Source organism: Nerophis ophidion, linkage group LG08 (genome assembly GCF_033978795.1).
Source record: "Nerophis ophidion isolate RoL-2023_Sa linkage group LG08, RoL_Noph_v1.0, whole genome shotgun sequence".
In the NCBI taxonomy this organism is placed as follows: domain Eukaryota; kingdom Metazoa; phylum Chordata; class Actinopteri; order Syngnathiformes; family Syngnathidae; genus Nerophis; species Nerophis ophidion.
Window position 1 is genome coordinate 11,662,447 of NC_084618.1, and position 18,733 is coordinate 11,681,179.

The 18,733-nt window shown below is 40.5% G+C and overlaps 1 long non-coding RNA gene across 1 annotated transcript; it reads left to right on the forward strand.

Moving 5' to 3' along the window:
• The first annotated feature begins 3,450 nt into the window (after positions 1–3,450).
• On the forward strand, positions 3,451–16,162 carry LOC133557021 (uncharacterized). Its single transcript, XR_009807648.1, has 2 exons — positions 3,451–3,632; positions 16,043–16,162. It is a non-coding gene; the product is annotated as an uncharacterized LOC133557021 (long non-coding RNA).
• The last annotated feature ends 2,571 nt before the right edge of the window (positions 16,163–18,733 follow it).

Below are 18,733 nucleotides of genomic sequence, written 5' to 3' on the forward strand. Positions count from 1 at the left end.
GAGACGCTGCGATGAGGTAGCAACTTGTCCAGGGTATACCCGCCTTCCGCCCGATTGTTGCTGATATAGGCACCAGCGCCCCCAAAGGGAATAAGCGGTAGTAAATGGATGGACGGATGGACGGATGGAGTTTTTTTGATGCTAGTTATTCATGATTTGTGAAGTGAAGTGAATTATATTTATATAGCGCTTTTCTCTAGTGACTCAAAGCGCTTTACATAGTGAAACCCAATATCGAAGTTACATTTAAACCAGTGTGGGTGGCACTGGGAGCAGGTGGGTAAAGTGTCTTGCCCAAGGACACAACGGCAGCGACTAGGATGGCGGAAGCGGGAATCGAACCTGCAACCCTCAAGTTGCTGGCACGGCCACTCTACCAACCGAGCTATGCCGCTCTGTGTGATAAAAGATGGTTTAATATCATTAAACCAAGTGTAACGAGCACAAAAACTGCTCCTAAATCCATCAACACACAAGAGTGACCTTTGAACTCAACGAGTGCAAAATGTAACTAAAGAAATAATTTCCAAGGGTCAAAAGTCAGCCATTACTTTTTAAATATTTTTTTTTGCTTTTCTTTATTTTTATTATTTTACCCACTCTCCACCTATATGTGCACTATGCCAGTGTTTCTCAAATGGGGGTTCCCATACCCCTGGGGGTACTTGAAGGTATGCCAAGGGGTACGTACGATTTTTTTAGAAAATATTCCAAAAATAGCAACAATGCAAAAATCCTTTATAAATATATTTATTGAATAATAATTCAACAAAATATGAATATAAGTTCATAAACTGTGAAAAAAATACAACAATGCAATATTCAGTGTTGATAGCTAGATTTTTTTGTGGACATGTTCCATAAATATTAATGTTAAAGATGTATTTATTGTGAAGAAATGTTTCGAATTCTGTTCATGAATCCAGATGGATCTCTATTACAATCCCCAAAGAGGGCACTTTAAGTTGATGATTACTTCTATGTGTAGACATTTTTATTTATAATTGCATCACTTGTTTATTTTTCAACAAGTTTTTAGTTATTTGCATGTCTTTTTTTCCAAAAAGTTCAAGAAAAAACACTACAAATGAGCGATATTTTGCACTGTTATGCAATTTAAGAAATCAGAACCTGATGACATAGTGCTGTATTTTACTTCTTTATCTCTTTTTTTCAACCAAAAATGTTTTGGGCTGATTAGGGGTACTTGAATTTAAAAAAAAAAAATCACAGGGGGGTACATCACGGGCTTCACGGTGGCAGAGGGGTTAGTGCGTCTGCCTCACAATACGAAGCTCCTGCAGTCCTGGGTTCAAATCCAGGCTCGGGATCTTTCTGTGTGGAGTTTGCATGTTCTCCCCGTGAATGCGTGGGTTCCCTCCGGGTACTCCGGCTTCCTCCCACTTCCAAAGATATGCACCTGGGGATAGGTTCATTGGCAACACTAAAATTGGCCCTAGTGTGTGAATGTGAGTGTGAATGTTGTCTGTCTATCTGTGTTGGCCCTGCGATGAGGTGGCGACTTGTCCAGGGTGTACCCCGCCTTCCGCCCGATTGTAGCTGAGATAGGCGCCAGTGCACCCCGCGACCCCGAAAGGGAATAAGTGGTAGAAAATGGATGGGATGGATGGGGTACATCACTGAAAAAAGGTTGAGAACCACTGATCTAGGCAACAGACCAAACCACCCCGACGCCCTGGTTCGCATTCTGGCTGATTTGAATCATGCTTCTTTGGACTAAATTTTACCCATTCTCCACCAATACGTGCATTATTTGTAGACATTTTTATTTATAATTGAATCATTTGTTTATTTTTCAACAAGTTTTTAGTTATTTGTATATCTTTTTTTCCCAAAAGTTAAAGAAAAAACACTAAAATGAGCACATTTTTGCACTGTTATACAATTTAATAAATCAGAAACTGATGACATAGTGCTGTATTTTATTTCTTTATCTCTTTTTTTTAACCAAAAATGCTTTGCTCTAATTAGGGGGTACTTGAATTTAAAAAAAAATGTTCACAGGGGGTACATCATTGAAAAAAGGTTGAGAACCACTGATCTAGGCAACAGACCAAACACCCTGACGCCCTGGTTTGCATTTTGGCTGATTTGAATCATGCTTCTTTGGATTCAATTTTACCCATTCTCCACCAATATGTGCACTATTTTTAGACATTTTTATTTATAATTGAATCACTTGTTTATTTTTCAACAAGTTTTAGTTATTTGTGTATCTTTTTTTCCAAAAAGTTTAAGAAAAACCACCACAAATGAGCGATATTTTGCACTGTTATACAATTTAATCAATCAGAAACTGATGACATAGTGCTGTATTTTTATTTCTTTATCTCTTTTTTTTTTACCAAAAATGCTTTGTTCTGATTAGGGGGTACTTGAATTTAAAAAAAATGTTCACAGGGGTACATCATTGAAAAAAGGTTGAGAACCACTGATCTAGGCAACAGACCAAACACCCCGATGCCCTGGTTCGCATTTCGGGTGATTTGAATCATGCTTCTTTGGATTCAATTTTACCCATTCTCCATCCGATATGTGCACTATTTGTAGACATTTTTATTTTAATTGAATCACTTGTTTATTTTTCAACAAGTTTTTAGTTATTTGTATATCTTTTTTTCCCAAAAGTTAAAGAAAAACCACTACAAATGAGCGATTTTTTGCACTGTTTTACAATTTAATAAATCAGAAACTGATGACATAGTGCTGTATTTTATTTCTTTATCTCTTTTTTTTAACCAAAAATGCTTTGCTCTAATAGGGGGTACTTGAATTAAAAAAAAAATGTTCACAGGGGGTACATCATTGAAAAAAGGTTGAGAACCACTGATCTAGGCAACAGACCAAACACCCCGATGCCCTGGTTCGCATTCTGGCTGATTTGAATCATGCTTCTTTGGATTCAATTTTACCCATTCTCCACCAATATGTGCACTATTTGTAGACATTTGTATTTATAATTGAATCATTTGTTTATTTTTCAACAAGTTTTAGTTATTTGTATATCTTTTTTTCCAAAAAGTTCAAGAAAAAACACCACAAATGAGCGATATTTTGCACTGTTATACATTTTAATCAATCAGAAACTGATGACATAGTGCTGTATTTTACTTCTTTGTCCTATTTTTTTCAAACAAAAATGCTTTGCTCTGATTAGGGGGTACTTGAATAAAAAAAAATGTTCAAAGGGGGTACATCACTGAAAAAAAGTTGCCCTACAGGACAGGAAAGGCACAAGCCAGTAATTCACACTCCAGGACTCATCAAGTCGTCGGTTCGAGTTCGATGCAAACATTTTGACACGTGGCGTTTACATGTGTCAGATCCCAGCGCCGCCTGTACCTCTAAAAAAAACCCCGCGCCGCGGCTGCCATAACAAGTCAAAAAAAACGTCCACGGCGCGGGGGAAAGAGAAAAAAAAAGGACCCGTCGGTGTGGACGTCTAATGAGAGGGGAGTAAGCAAACATGGCGACACAGGCCAGCCTTTGTCTGCTGATGATACTGGTCCTGGTGCTGCTGCTGGTGACCATGTGGGCCAGCGATAATGAGACCGCATGACTGATTTTTTTGGGGGGTTCACGTGAGAACCCTGCGGGCTGGCTGGGATTGTGTAAGTGAATATCTAACTCTTCTTTCCGTTCTACCAGGCAGATGTTGCAGCGTCACGCTTTCATGTTATGTAGTGGGAATCAAACTTCACTCAAACCTTGGATTTTCTACGTCTTTCCGGAGAAACATCAGGTGTTAATTTGGGTCAATGTCTACCTGAGTTACCTCAAACTTTGAGTTCTGGATATGAATGACATGAAACTGTGCTAATGTTCGGTGTGATTTATTATTTACAGTATAACTACTTTTTAGGTTTTTCTTTGTGTTGTGCATTTGTGGCTGTATGTAAAAGGGCGCCACTGAACCTGTTCATCCATTGTGGGATGAATGGAGGATGTCCTGACTCAGGGTTTCTGAAATGTTGTTGGGCCCGCACCGAAAATGTATCTCAGTTGTGTTCCGTATTTGGTTGTATTACACCTTTTCACCACTTGTGGCAGTAATGTCAATATCAAACAAGCAGAAGAAGTATTAAGCAAATAAATTATGACTACATTTAAATGGTAAAGCTGTGTTTTCATTTGCAATTTAATTGGATCATATACATATATATATACATATGTATATATATATATATATATATATATATATATATATATATATATATATATATATATATATATATATATATATATATTATATATATATATATATATATATATATATATACACCATTAATACAGATATATACACATACACACACACATCCCTACAAGCCATTCACTGCTCTTCAGGGATTTTTTACCTCTCTACCCCAGTATTGAGCACTGTTTAACAGATAACCACAGAAACCTGACTAATTTTTTTTATAAATATATATATATACTATATATACATATATACATATTATATATATATAATGTTTTATAATTGAGTTAAAATTGTATTTAATGTCTCAACATTTATTTTTCATCAGTTTTTGAGTTGTCGTACAGGAATCTTGAATAAACTGTGAACGGATTGGACTGAATTATTATAAAAAAAAAAAAATCAAGGTTAAAATTCTTTAATTCATTGCTAATATTTGGCAGACCACATTGAATGACGGGGCGGACCAGATCCGGCCCCCGGGCCTTGAGTTTGATATCGGTGTTGTCGGAGACACGTAGCTGTTTGAAGATCGTTTAAAGAAAGTCAGGAGACTTTCAAAGCCTATCTGCCCATATATGGCAGCTCAAACAAAAGTGAAACGTCTTTTGTCCAAACTACAGTTTTCCACTTCAAAGGTCTCACATCCTCCTTGCGGTGTAGCATTAAGTGTGCAGGACTACTAAAACTCTAGCACTTCCGGTCAGGTGGCCGTGTGTCGGCAGACAAGCAATGGGAAGTATGCTCGCCACGCCGTCTTTTCATCGAGACGGGGTCGGAAAAGGTCGCAGAGTTGACGCGGAGCCCGGCACGAATCTGCATCGCCATGGCCCTGAAAGAAACTGCAGAGTCAGCACATTTCCACCCGGGTTCGGTGACACTGAGCAACAGCTCTCCTTTGCAGGTTGTGGCAATATGAAAATATTAATAATGGCCGCTTAAACGCCGCCTGCGCCTTCATTTATCTGGCCAAACGCAGCCTGCGCTCGCTTCCTCCCTCAGGCATTAATCTCCTCCGCTGCGTCGGTGGCTGCTGGAACACCGACAGCGACGACTTACCGGGGAGTAAAAGTTTTACTTTGGCCTCAGTCACTTTGTCAACGTCACTTGCTAGCCATTGCTAACACTTGCCTCTCCAAGTACCAACACGCTGACCAACATTAAAATACAGTAGCATAGTAGGCCTAAGTATTCAATAAAAATAGGCAATGGTATTATTTAACAAGTATATTTGATATTTTGGCCACTGTAACATTACACACAGTTTAAACAGCAACACTGTTTGAATAGAGGAACATAAAAAAATGTACTTTAATCAAGTGATTCTTTGGCGCACCACTAGATGGAGCCTGTGAGTACTGCACTTCACTATCCAATAAAAACAAAAAAATAGTGAAATTGCTTTTTTTAAATATTATTCTCCTACTTTGATCACATTTTTGAGGGCACTTCTGAAAAAGTGCCAGTTTTTATATTGAAGAAAAAAAGTCTGGAACACGAAATTTCAAAATTGACTCTCTAGCGCCCCCTTGAAAATTAGACCAAAATAAATAAAAAATAGCCTCTGCCACCAGAAATCGCTAAAACGTCTAAGATGACAAGAGTTACGTGAACATATATGTAAGTCGGGCATCTTGGTTTCCCTCAATCAGTTTTAGGCCAAAAAACAGGGGTTGGACTTTCACAAACTTCTCCTTGGGACTTGGACCGAATGAGTCGCGAGAGAACCACAAGAAAGTCTTAAAGGAGAAAAAGGAACGCAAATTGTCGCTGGAACCGTGCTGAGTGGAGGGCAAGACCGGGTACAAAAGATTAGTGATTAGTGTCGGCAGCAGGTGGGGACACTAATCCAATAAACAAGAGTCTGGTGTATGTACTGAGCGTCCAAGGCGGAAAAGAGCACCAATAACAGGGGTTACACTTTCAAAAACTCCTCGTCGGGGCTTGGACCAAAAGAGTTGCGATTAAAACGACAGACTCCGGACTGCTGGACGATGATAAATTGCAAAGGAAATTTGCCCACGCCATAAGACGTGGGCGTGGCTTGGTACAAAACTTTTTTTCGCCAAACAAAACCCTTGCCGGAGAACCAAAATAAAGTCTTACCATAGAAAAAGGAACGTAAAACGCAGCTGGATCCGCGCCGAGTGGACCGCAAGACCGGGTACAAAAGGGGTGTGATCGGTGTCAGCAGCAGGTGGGTACACCAACCAAATAAACAAGAGTCTGGCAAGGAAACATTTCTTACAAATACTATTATCGCTGGCGGGTTGGAGGACAAGTTACACACTGAGTAGGAACAAACAGAAGCAGACAGGACGGGCTGCTAATCGCTAAACTAGCTTTAAAAAAATAGCGTTACAGTTGTGAGTAATCAGTTAACAGGACATTTAGAAGTAGAAATGTCTAAGATGACAGGACGCACTTAAAAGTCAGCCACAAGAACGTCTTACTGTAGAAAAAGGAACGTAAAATGCCACTGGACCTGTGCTGAGTGGACGGTAAGACCGGGTACAAAAAGGGCGTGATTGCAGGTGGGTTGGAGGATGAGTTACACACCGAGTACGAACCAACAAAAGCAGACATGAAGGGCTGCTAATCGCTAAACTAGCTTTAAAAAATAGCGTACAGTTGTGAGTAATCAGTTGTTAACATGATAAAGAAAAAGGAATGTAAAATGTCGCTGGACCCGTGGCGAGTGGACGGCAAGACTGGGTACAAAAAGGGCGTGATTAGTGTCGGCAGCAGGTGGGTACACTAACCAAATAAACAATAGTCTGATGTGTGCAATAAATGTTGACATTTCAATACCGAACATTGGTCTGATCCGTTTGTCTTTTCCTCTACTTAAATCGAACCATTTACAAAAGGGCCATCATGCGAGGCTGTAGGCTACCAGGACCTTGCAGCTATGCAACAGCTAAGCACACAATAGCACACAAGCTAGGAAATAGGTAATAATAATTGAACACAATTGCAGTGTAAAAAAAAAAAATGCACACTCGTCAATACAAACAAGCATCAAATAATCATCGTGGCATTCTTCTCCAAGGCCAAAGTATTGAGTAACAAATATGTCCGCATCATTTCATGTTTTGATACCTCTGCTGTGTCTAGCTAGCTGTGGCTAACAGAGGTAGTCCTTCATCCGTCGCCTTTCCTCCCCGCGCACCTGTCTGCTCGTCACTCAGGATTACACAAGTGGAATAAGTATATTCGGGGGACGGGCGATATGTGAACTGCAGCACGCCGCTTCCTGTATTCATCTCCCGTCGTCACGTAGGAGCGCAGGGAACACCGCGGCGAGGTTCATTAAAGCCGCGGGAAGGCGGGGGCGGAGCAAATGAGGGGGACTGAACATGGTAAAAATCGATGTTTTAAAAAGACCCCCCCCAGGCCCCCGCCGTCCCAAAAGCTCAGACGCTCGCCTGTCATCCATGCTTGTAACTCCTCAGCTGTTGGTGAGATCTGACGCCGCTTCTGATAAGCGCAGGTGGGAGTATTTACCCATCATGCCACTCATTTGTGCACGCCCCCCCACTGTGAGGCCTCGGGGGTCGTGGCCCTTTTTAAGTCTGGGGAACAGCTCCCCTGACTGCACATTCTCTTCCAGAATCTGCTACACCGGCGGTGTGCAAACTGAGACCCGGGGCCTATTTGGGGACCGTGGCGATTTTTTTACAGCCCAATTAATAGTACTCTAATATTAGCTTTTTGGCTAATTTTACAGCTAGAGCGTCAAATATTTGTTTACTTGACAAACGCTACCTTTTAGCATGCTAACATTAGTATGCTACCTTGATTTTATATTTTATTTTTTTAATCTAATTCAGTCATATTTATTTTGGTATTAATACATGTTACAGTTGGCATTTTAGCATGCTAGCATTAGCACATTAGCTTTTTAAAACGTTTTAGTAGAAATACACCTTAGTGTCATTTATTTTTTACATTTCACTGATGTTAACTGTAAGCATGCGATTGTTAACATGTTAGCAGGTATACACCTCAGCGTCAAATATTGGTTTACTTGCCAAATGCTACCTTTTAGCATGCTAATATTAGTATGCTAGTTTTTTTATTTTTTAATCTGATTTTGTAGGTCATATTTTGGTGTTTTAAGCACACCTCAGAGTATTATATATTGGTATTTGATGCACTTTTTAGTTAGCATTTTTACATGCTTACATTAGCTTGCTAGCTTTCTAAAAAGTTTTTGGGCAGAAATACACCTCAGTGTCATACATTTTTGACATTTTACTAACGCTAACTGTAAGCATGTAATTTTTAGCATGTTAGCATAGTACTGGTTGCAGGTATACACCTCAGCATCAAATATTTGTTTACTTGACAAATGCTACCTCCAAGCATGCTAACGTTAGTATGCTAGTTTTTTTTTTTTTGGTTTTGTTTTTGAATCTAATTTTGTAGGTCATATTTTGGTATTTTAAGCACACCTCAGAGTATTACATTTTGGTGTTTTATGCATGTTACAGTTCGCATTTTAGCATGCTAGTTTTGGCAAAAATACAGCATAAAAACACCTCAGTGTAATATATTTTTGACATTTCACTGATGCCAACTGTAAGCGTGCTATAATTAGCATATTAGCATAGTACTGTTTCCAGGTATACACTTAAGCGTCAAATGTTTGTTTTACTTGACAAATCCTACCTTTTAGCATGCTAATGTTAGTATTCTATTTTTTTTTTTTCAAAACAATTTTTGTAGGTCATATTTTGGTGTTTTAAGCACACCTCAAAGTATTATATTTTGGTATTTGATGCATGTTACAATTAGCATTTTGGCATGCTAACATTAGCATGCTAGCTTTTTAAAATGTTTTAGCAGAAATACACCCCAGTGTCATATATTTTTGACATTTCACTGATGCTAACTGTAAGCAGGCTATTGTTAGCATGTTAGCATAGTACTGTTTGCACGTACAAACCTCAGCATAAAAAATTTGTTTACTTGAGAAATGCTATATTTTAGCATGCTAAAGTTTGTATGCTAGCTTTTTTTTTCAATCTAATTTTGTAAGTTATATTTTGGTGTTTTAAGCACACCTCAGAGTATTATATTTTGGTTCTTGATGCATGTTACAATTGGAATTTTAGCACGCTAACAATGGCATGCTAGCTTTTTAAAATGTTTTATCAGAAATACACCTTAGTGTCATATGTTTGTGACATTTCACTGATGCTAACTGTAAGGATGCTATTGTTAGCATGTTAGCATAGTACAGTTTGCAGGTATACACCTCAGGGTCAAATGTTTGTTTTACATGACAAATACTACCTTTTAGCATGGTAATGTTAGTATGCTAGGTTTTTTTTCCCCAATTAATTTTTGTTGGTTAAATTTTGGTGTTTTAAGCACACCTGAGAGTATTGTTTTTTGGTATTTGATGAATGTTATAGATAGCATTTTAGCATGCTAACATTAGCTTGCTAGCTTTTTAAAATGTTTTAGCAGGAATACACCTTTGTGTCATATATTTGTGACATTTCACTGATGCTAACTATAAGGATGCTATTGTTAGCCTGTTAGCATAGTACAGTTTGCAGATATACACCTCAGCGTTAAATTTTTGTTTTAGTTGACAAATACTACCTTTTAGCATGCTAACGTTAGTATGCTAGGTTTTTTTTTCCCAATTTATTTTTGTTGGTCATATTTTGGTGTTTTAAGCACACCTCAGAGTATTGTATTTTGGTATTTGATGAATGTTATAGTTAGTATTTTAGCATGCTAATATTAGCATGATAGCTTTTTAAAATGTTTTAGCAGACATACACCTCAGTGTCAAACATTTGTCACTATTAGCATGTATGCTATCATTTTTTTTATGATTTAAAATTTTTTTTTGCAATTCTGTAGTTATACACCATAGTCATATTTTGGTACTTGAAGCATGCTATTGTTTCCATGCTAGAATTTTAAACAACTTTTTTAGGTAGACACCGCACAGTAAAACATTGTTGGTACTTGATGCATATTAGAGTTAGCATGTTAACACGCTAGTCTTTTTTTTTTAGATCATTTATCAGGAATACAACATGTCAACGTTAGTATGCTTTTTCTTTTTTTAGCTAATTTTGTAGGTATACACCCCGGTCATATTTTGTTGTTTCGAGCATACCAAGCAAATTGTTCAGGTGCACACCCCAGAGTATTATAATTTGGTATTTGATGCATGCAGGGGCATATTTACCACTGTATTACATGGGCTTTCCTATTTAACAACGTTTCTGGGTGTTGTTGATAATTGGCTTTGGCTTTGCATAGTAGAGTTTTAACTTGCACTTGCAGATGTAGCGACCGACTGTAGTTACTGACAGTGGTTTTCTGAAGTGTTCCTGAGCCCATGTGGTGATATCCTTTACACACCGATGTCGCTTTTCAATGCAATACCGCCTAAGGGATCAAAGGTTTGGTAAAAATAGCGAAATTTACCAGTTTGAATGGCAAATATCTTGGTTTTGCAGCCAATTCAATTGTATATAGTTAGAAAAATAATTTTCAAATCATTGTATTCTGTTTTTATTGACCATTTACACAACGTGACAACTTAATTGCTTTTGGGTTTTGTCTAGTAAATAATGATAAATAATAAACATTTCTCAAAGAGCTATAGTAATCATTGAATTAGAATTAAATGGCAGCAACACATTGCAAAAAAGTTGTCACATAGAACTTTTTTTACCTTTGTGTTACATGGCCTTTCCTTTTAACAATGTTTCCGGGTGTTGTTGATAAATGACTTTTTGGCTTTGCATAGCAAAGTTTTAACTTGCACTTACAAATTCCTTGCAACAGGTGATTGAGAAATGTTCTTAAACCATTGGACAATTTTGCTCCGACATTTGTTGACAAAGTGATGACCCTCGCCGCATCCTTGTTTGAGCATTTCACGGAAGCTGTTTTTATACCCAATCATGGCACCCGCCAGGTCTCAATTAGCCTGTTCATGTCAGGCTTGTCACTGGCAGTTTGTTTGTGTTTTAGTTTTTCCTCTGTGTGTTTAGTATTTCCTGTCCTTAGTTCCTGTCGGCACTCTTATTTTGCTTCAGCTTCCTGTTTGTTTCCCTGAGTGCTGGCCACACCTGGTGTCAATCAGCCCGCTCCTATTTGTACCTGCTTTGTCTTCCAGTCAGTGCTGGATTATTGATTTGTCTTGTCGATGACTTCCGTATTGTCGCTCCTGTCGTGTGGTTTTATGTCGAGTCATTGCAGCGTAGCGGTAAGCTAACTTTCGGTATCTGTTTGTAGCTTACTGTATTTTGTTCCCTGCTTCCATTTTGTTTTCACTCTAGCTTCCTGTTTGTCTCCCTGAGTGCTGTGTCCCCTCAGCTGCGGCCGATGGGCACCTGGCCACACCTGGTGTCAATCAGCCCGCTCCTATTTGTACCTTCTTCCGTTTTGTTTTCACTGTACAAGTAACCACTTCTGTTTTCCTGTTTGCTACCCGCTAGCTTCCACGCTAGGCCCCTTTTTGTTTCTTGCTAGCGTCCATGCTAAAGACCTTTTTTTTTTTTTTCCGCCTCGTGCACATCCTTCGTTGGTTCCCTTTTGTTTGTTCTTATTCCAATATTTCAATTCAATCCTGTTTTCCTGTTCAATGCCTGCATCTTGGGGTTAGTCACAGTTCACCTGTGGGATGTTCCAAATAAGTGTTTGATGAGCATTCCTCAACTTTCTCAGTCTTTTTTGCCACTTGTGCCAGCTTTTTTGAAACATTTTGCAGGCACCCAATTCCAGATGAGCTAAAATTTGCAAAAAATAACGACTTTACCAGTTTCAGCATAAAATATTTAACCGAATATAACTTGAAAAAGGATTGTGGCGGCATAGCTCGGTTGGTAGAGCGGCCGTGCCAGCAACTTGAGGGTTGCAGGTTCGATTCCCGCTGGTGCCATCCTAGTCACTGCCGTTGTGTCCTTGGGCAAGACACTTTACCCACCTGCTCCCAGTGCCACCCACACTGCTTTAAATGTAACTTAGATATTGGGTTTCACAATGTAAAGCGCTTTGAGTCACTTGAGAAAAGCGCTATATAAATTTAATTCACTATTCTGTTTTTAGTTTCCTTTTACACAACGTGACAACTTCACTGCTTTTGGGTTTCGTGAAATAAATAAAAACACCGAAAAAAGTGCCGCCGACAATCGCTCGATGTCGATTTAAAAATGCCAACTCGTCCTTTTCGCTTTCCCCGCAATAATTGCTCTTGTTTACGAGAACCCCGCAGCTTTTGCGACCTTTCCGAAGTTCAATCACTTTTATTTTTATTTTTTTTCTTCAAATGATAATCAACCGCCGCCCAATCAACGCGGCGGTTGGCGAGGGCCGATCAATGAGGCGGGAGAATAAAGGCGGCTGCAAATGGAAACAATGAGCCCCCCCCCCCGCTGACCTCGCCGTTCTCTGATAATTACGTTTATTGTGAAAGCCGCCGCCCCGAGGAGGCCATTAGAGCGCATTCCTCAGCAAACAGTCGGCCGCGCGTTAATTAGCCCGAAACGGCCTTGAAAGGAGCGGAGATTTAAACCTCTCGGAAAGGCGCTCGTGTATTATCGCCGGCGTTGCTCCAGGGCACTCAAGTCATGGGGATCATTAGCGTAGCAGGAAGTGGAAATATCTGTCTGCCGAGAAAAAAAAAACATGACGGTGCCCTTTTTTTTGTTATTTTTTGCAAAATATTAGCTCATTTGGAATTGGATGCCTGCAACATGTTTAAAAAAAAAAAGCTGGCACAAGTGGCAAAAAAGACTGAGAAAGTTGAGGAATGCTCATCAAACGCTTATTTGAGACATGCCACAGGTGAACAGTCGTTCACAAACAAGGGACGGGGGGAGGGGTCGCCACTTTGTCAACAAATGCCTGAGCAAATCGTTAAAGAACAACATTTCTTATCTTACTGACAGGATGCAGTGCGTCTCCCGTAACAGTATGACCTCGGACTATGTCAAGGTAACGTGTGGAGTTCCCCAGGGTTCGGTCCTTGGCCCTGCACTCTTCAGCATCTACATGCTGCCGCTGGGTGACATCATACGCAAATACGGTGTTAGCTTTCACTGTTATGCTGATGACACCCAACTCTACATGCCCCTAAAGCTGACCAACACGCCGGATTGTAGTCAGTTGGAGGCGTGTCTTAATGAAATTAAACAATGGATGTCCGCTAATTTTTTGCAACTCAACGCCAAAAAAACGGAAATGCTGATTATCGGTCCTGCTAGACACCGACCTCTATTTAATAATACAACTTTAACATTTGACAACCAAATAATAAAACAGGGTGACTCGGTAAAAAATCTGGGTATTATCTTCGACCCAACTCTCTCCTTTGAGTCATACATTAAAAGCGTTACTAAAACGGCCTTCTTTCATCTCCGTAATATCGCTAAAATTCGCTCCATTTTGTCCACTAAAGACGCCGAGATCATTATCCATGCGTTTGTTACGCCTCGTCTCGATTACTGTAACGTATTATTTTCGGGTCTCCCCATGTCTAGCATTAAAAGATTACAGTTGGTACAAAATGCGGCTGCTAGACTTTTGACAAGAACAAGAAAGTTTGATCACATTACGCCTGTACTGTATATACCTTTATATACATATATACATACATATATACCTATACTGTATATACCTTTATATACATATATACATACATATATACCTATACTGTATATATCTTTATATACATATATACATACATATATACCTATACTGTATATACCTTTATATACATATATACATACATATATACCTATACTGGCTCACCAGCACTGGCTTCCTGTGCACTTAAGATGTGACTTTAAGGTTTTACTACTTACGTATAAAATACTACACGGTCTAGCTCCATCCTATCTTGCCGATTGTATTGTACCATATGTCCTGGCAAGAAATCTGCGTTCAAAGGACTCCGGCTTATTAATGATTCCTAGAGCCCAAAAAAAGTCTGCGGGCTATAGAGCGTTTTCCGTTCGGGCTCCAGTACTCTGGAATGCCCTCCCGGTAACAGTTCGAGATGCTACCTCAGTAGAAGCATTTAAGTCTCACCTTAAAACTCATCTGTATACCCTAGCCTTTAAATATACCTCCTTTTTAGACCAGTTGATCTGCCGCTTCTTTTCTTTCTCCTATGTCCCCCCTCCCTTGTGGAGGGGGTCCGGTCCGATGACCATGGATGAAGTACTGGCTGTCCAGAGTCGAGACCCAGGATGGACCGCTCGTCGGGACCCAGGATGGACCGCTTGCCTGTGTATCGGTTGGGGACATCTCTACGCTGCTGATCCGCCTGCGCTTGAGATGGTTTCCTGTGCACGGGACTCTCGCTGCTGTCTTGGATCCGCTTTGAACTGAACTCTCGCGGCTGTGTTGGAGCCACTATGGATTGAACTTTCACAGTATCATGTTAGACCCGCTCGGCATCCATTGCTTTTGGTCCCCTCGAGGGGGGGGGGGGGGGGGTTGCCCACATCTGAGGTCCTCTCCAAGGTTTCTCATAGTCAGCATTGTCACTGGCGTCCCACTGGATGTGAATTCTCCCTGCCCACTGGGTGTGAGTTTTCCTTGCCCTTTTGTGGGTTCTTCCGAGGATGTTGTAGTCGTAATGATGTGTGCAGTCCTTTGAGATATTTGTGATTTGGGGCTATATAAATAAACATTGATTGATTGATTGATTGATTTCTCAACCAGCCGTTGCAAGGAATTTAGGAATTTCACCATCTACGGTCCGTATTATCATCAAAAGGTTCCGAGATTCTGGAGAAATCACTGCAAGTAAGCCGTTATATTATGGATCCTCGATCCCTTAGCCCAGGAGTCGGGAACCTTTTTGGCTGGAAGAGCCAAGAAGCCAAATATTTTAAAATGTATTTCCGTCAGAGAATATACAGTATTTTTTTTTAACACTGAACACAACTAAACGTGTGCATTTTTAAGTAAGACCAACATTTTTAAAGTACAATAGGTCTCTGATTCTTTGTAATAACATTGTTATTCTGAAGCTAACTGTGGAGGGGGCGTGGCCTGCGGGCCTGCAGCGAAGCGGGGCGTTGCCAGGACCGGCCTCGAAATCAGCGACAGGTGCGTAGATGGCCCAGCTGGGCCTTGTTATCTAATCACCTGTCGCTCTGTTATAAGCAGCAGCCAGGAGGAGAGACGGGGTTGGAGCTGGAGCCAGAGCGGCGAGCGAGAACGAAAGAGAAAAATACATCTGCTGGAAAGCAACTGAGAGACTTATTGAAAAATATAACAATATTGCAACCCTGAAACAGGCTCTCATGTCGGTGCTTGGTGGTCTGAAGGACCCCCAGGAGGGCAAGCCCCACACTAACCAATAATAAATAAATACCTTTTTACCATTAACGCAACTTCTTGAACATAAAAAAGCATGAGAACGTTTTATATTTTGAACGTCATTTTTAACACTGTGATTACAAGCGGAAACATTCATTACTTATCCTGTTAAGCAATGTCAGCTCAGATTTATCCGAGAGCCAGATGCAGTCATCAAAAGAGCCACATCTGGCTCGCGAGCCAGAAGTTCCCTACCCCTGCCTTAGGCAGTACTGCATCATAAAGACACATCTGTGTGTAAAGGATATCACCACATGGGCTCAGGAAGACTCAAGGAAACCACTGTCGGTAACTACAGTCGGTCGGTACATCTGTAAGTGCAAGTTAAAACTCTACTATGCAAAGCCACAACCATTTATCAACGAATAATGCAGGAACGGCAGCAGCTGAAAGGGGAGTGGATTGCCCAGCTGGGACTGGTTATTCTAATCACCTGTCTCCGTTTCTCAGCAGGATCCGAGGCCATAAGCGGGAGGCGGAGAGAAGAGGGGAAGACACACGCGAGGGAGAAGGAAGCGGCTGGTGACATTGCCCATAGCAAATATATCAAAATAAAAGACTTGTTAAATCTGTCGGTCCACTGACAACCCCACCCACAACGAAACCTTCACACACCTGTTTGCTCGTTTATTCCATTTTTCACATTTTTCAACGTTCTTATTGCTCTTCTTTTTTTTCTTTATCTTATTTTTCTTCTACTTTTTGTTCTTCCTATTCTTTTCCGTTGTCTTCTTGTTGTTCTTATTATTATTCTTGTTCTTCTTCTTTTTCTTCCTCTTCTTCTCCTACCTGTTTGTTTTTCTCGTTCTTGTTTTTCTTGTCATTTTCTTATCGATCTTTGTCTTGTTATTTTTGTTCTCGTTGTTGTCTTTCTCGTCCTGCTTCTCCTTGTTGTTCGTCTTGTTCTCGGTTATCTTCTTCTTTGCATCAATCCATCTGAGACGAACTCGGGCCCAGCCAAGCCGGCGGCGTTTCTGGGTGTTGTTGATAAATGGCTTTGGCTTTGCATAGTAGAGTTTTAACTTGCTCTTACAGATGTAGCGACCGACTGTAGTTACTGACAGTGGTTTTCTGACGTGTTCCTGAGCCCCGGTGGTGATATCCTTTACACATTGATACCGCTTTTTGATGCAGCACCGTCTGAGGGATCCAAGGTTGCGGGCATTTAATGCTACGTGCAGTGATTTCTCCAGATTCTCTAACCCTTTTGATGATAATACGAACCGTAGATGGGGAAATGCCTAAATTCCTTGCAACATCTGGTTGAGAAATGTTGTTCTTAAACAATTTGCTCAGGCATTTGTTGACAAAGTGGTGACCCTCACCCTGTCCTTGTTTGTGAATGAGTGAGCATTTCATGGAAGCTGCTTTTATACCCAACCTATTCCCAATTAGCCTGTTCACCCATGAGATGTTCCAAATAAGTGTTTGATGAGCATTCCTCAACTTTGTCCATCTTTTTTGCCACTTGTGCCAGCTTTTTTTTAAAAGAAAAAAATAACAACATTGACCAGTGTGAACGTTAATTATCTTGTTTTTACAGTCTATTCAATTCATTGTATTCTGTATGCTACCAGTTGTCGGATTTGAACGCGTTCCTTACCTTCTTTATTAAAATGCTGGCACTCGCCACTTTCTTTGGCCCCCAAAGTTGGATTTTTTTGCAAAATGTGCGAATTGTCTTTGTTCACCAAAACAGAGCCACTTCCTGTTTTGCATCATCTAATTTGCTCCTTAATGTTTAAAAAGGCAACAAAATAAAAGCCCGACTTGGTGTTTGCAGGTCGGTGGCGGTATTCGCGACAACCGGTGACACTCACTTCCAACCCCCGTTTCCGTCTCGCTCCCAGTCGACTCGGCGAGAGCGAGGTGGATAGCGAGGGAGCGGGCGTGTGTTCTGTACGGTGAGGGGAGCTAAATGAGAGCCCGGGGGAGACCACCCGGCAAGAGGAGGAGGACAGGCCCAGGAAAAGGAAGATTAATGACTCTCCGGTAAATGAGCGCAGACTTTAACGACAACGCGAGTTACTCCTCATTTAAACAACATTCTGGGTGCCTTCAATGCAGCACCGACGATGTCAGCTGCGTTTTAGTGGAGCAAATGACCCCCCCCCCCCCCCCCCCCCTCCTTTCTACTACAGTATGTCTCGCTCTGACTCTGGTAAACCTGTTTTGTTCTTAATAGCTTTCGCGATATGCTTCTGTGTTTTCCTAGCTCCCATGCTAGCTCTTTGCTTTGCCTTTTTGTGCCCTCCTCCTTTCTACTACAGTATGTCTCGCTTTGACAGGATTTTAAAATACATTTTGTTATGATCCGCTGCCCGGATCATATGTTGTTTAGATTTTTGAGTTTGTTTGTGCACTTCCTTGTTTGTTCTGTCACCACGGTTGCTTATTAGTTTCACCTGCCCCTTGCTTGTGACGCGCACCTGCCTTGTGATGACGTCTTTATTTAAGCCTGCCTTTTCTGTTCAATCGGTCTCGGTTCCTAGTTTTGTTCCAGTGACGACGCTCATTCCCGACTCTGGTTAACCTGTTTTGTTCTTAATAACTTTCACGATATGCTTCTGTGTTTTCTTAGCTCCCATGCTAGCTCTTTGCTTTGCGTTTTTGTGCCTGGTACAAGTTTCCTGTTTATAGTCTGTTCCTCAGTTTAAATAAATCAATATTTCTTACCTTACGCTGTGTCCGAGCCCGATCTGCATCTGGAGAGAACGCATCCGCATCACCATGCCCAACAAACGTCACACATTTTTTTTCTCGTATCCTGAAAACAGAGTTATCAGAAGATAAAAATAAAAGGATCATGCTGTACACCAATAGGCGAGTCGCCATTACCTGTCAGTAGTAAGCTGCCTCGGGCTAGCAGTTTTTTTTTTTTTTTACAAATTAGAACACACAATCCTTGTCAGACATGAGGATTGTGATGAAGGGCAACATTCCCAGAAAGTGTAGTGTTCCTTTAAAACCATGTCCTCCTGAGAACTCTGATGTAAGAAACGTTTTTGTCAGTACTACCGGGCATTATTTACAAAACCCTGAAACTAGAGAAGTTGTCATGTTGTGTAAATGGTAAATAAAAACAAAATACAATGATTTGCAAATACTTTTCAACTTATATTTAATTGAATAGACTGCAAA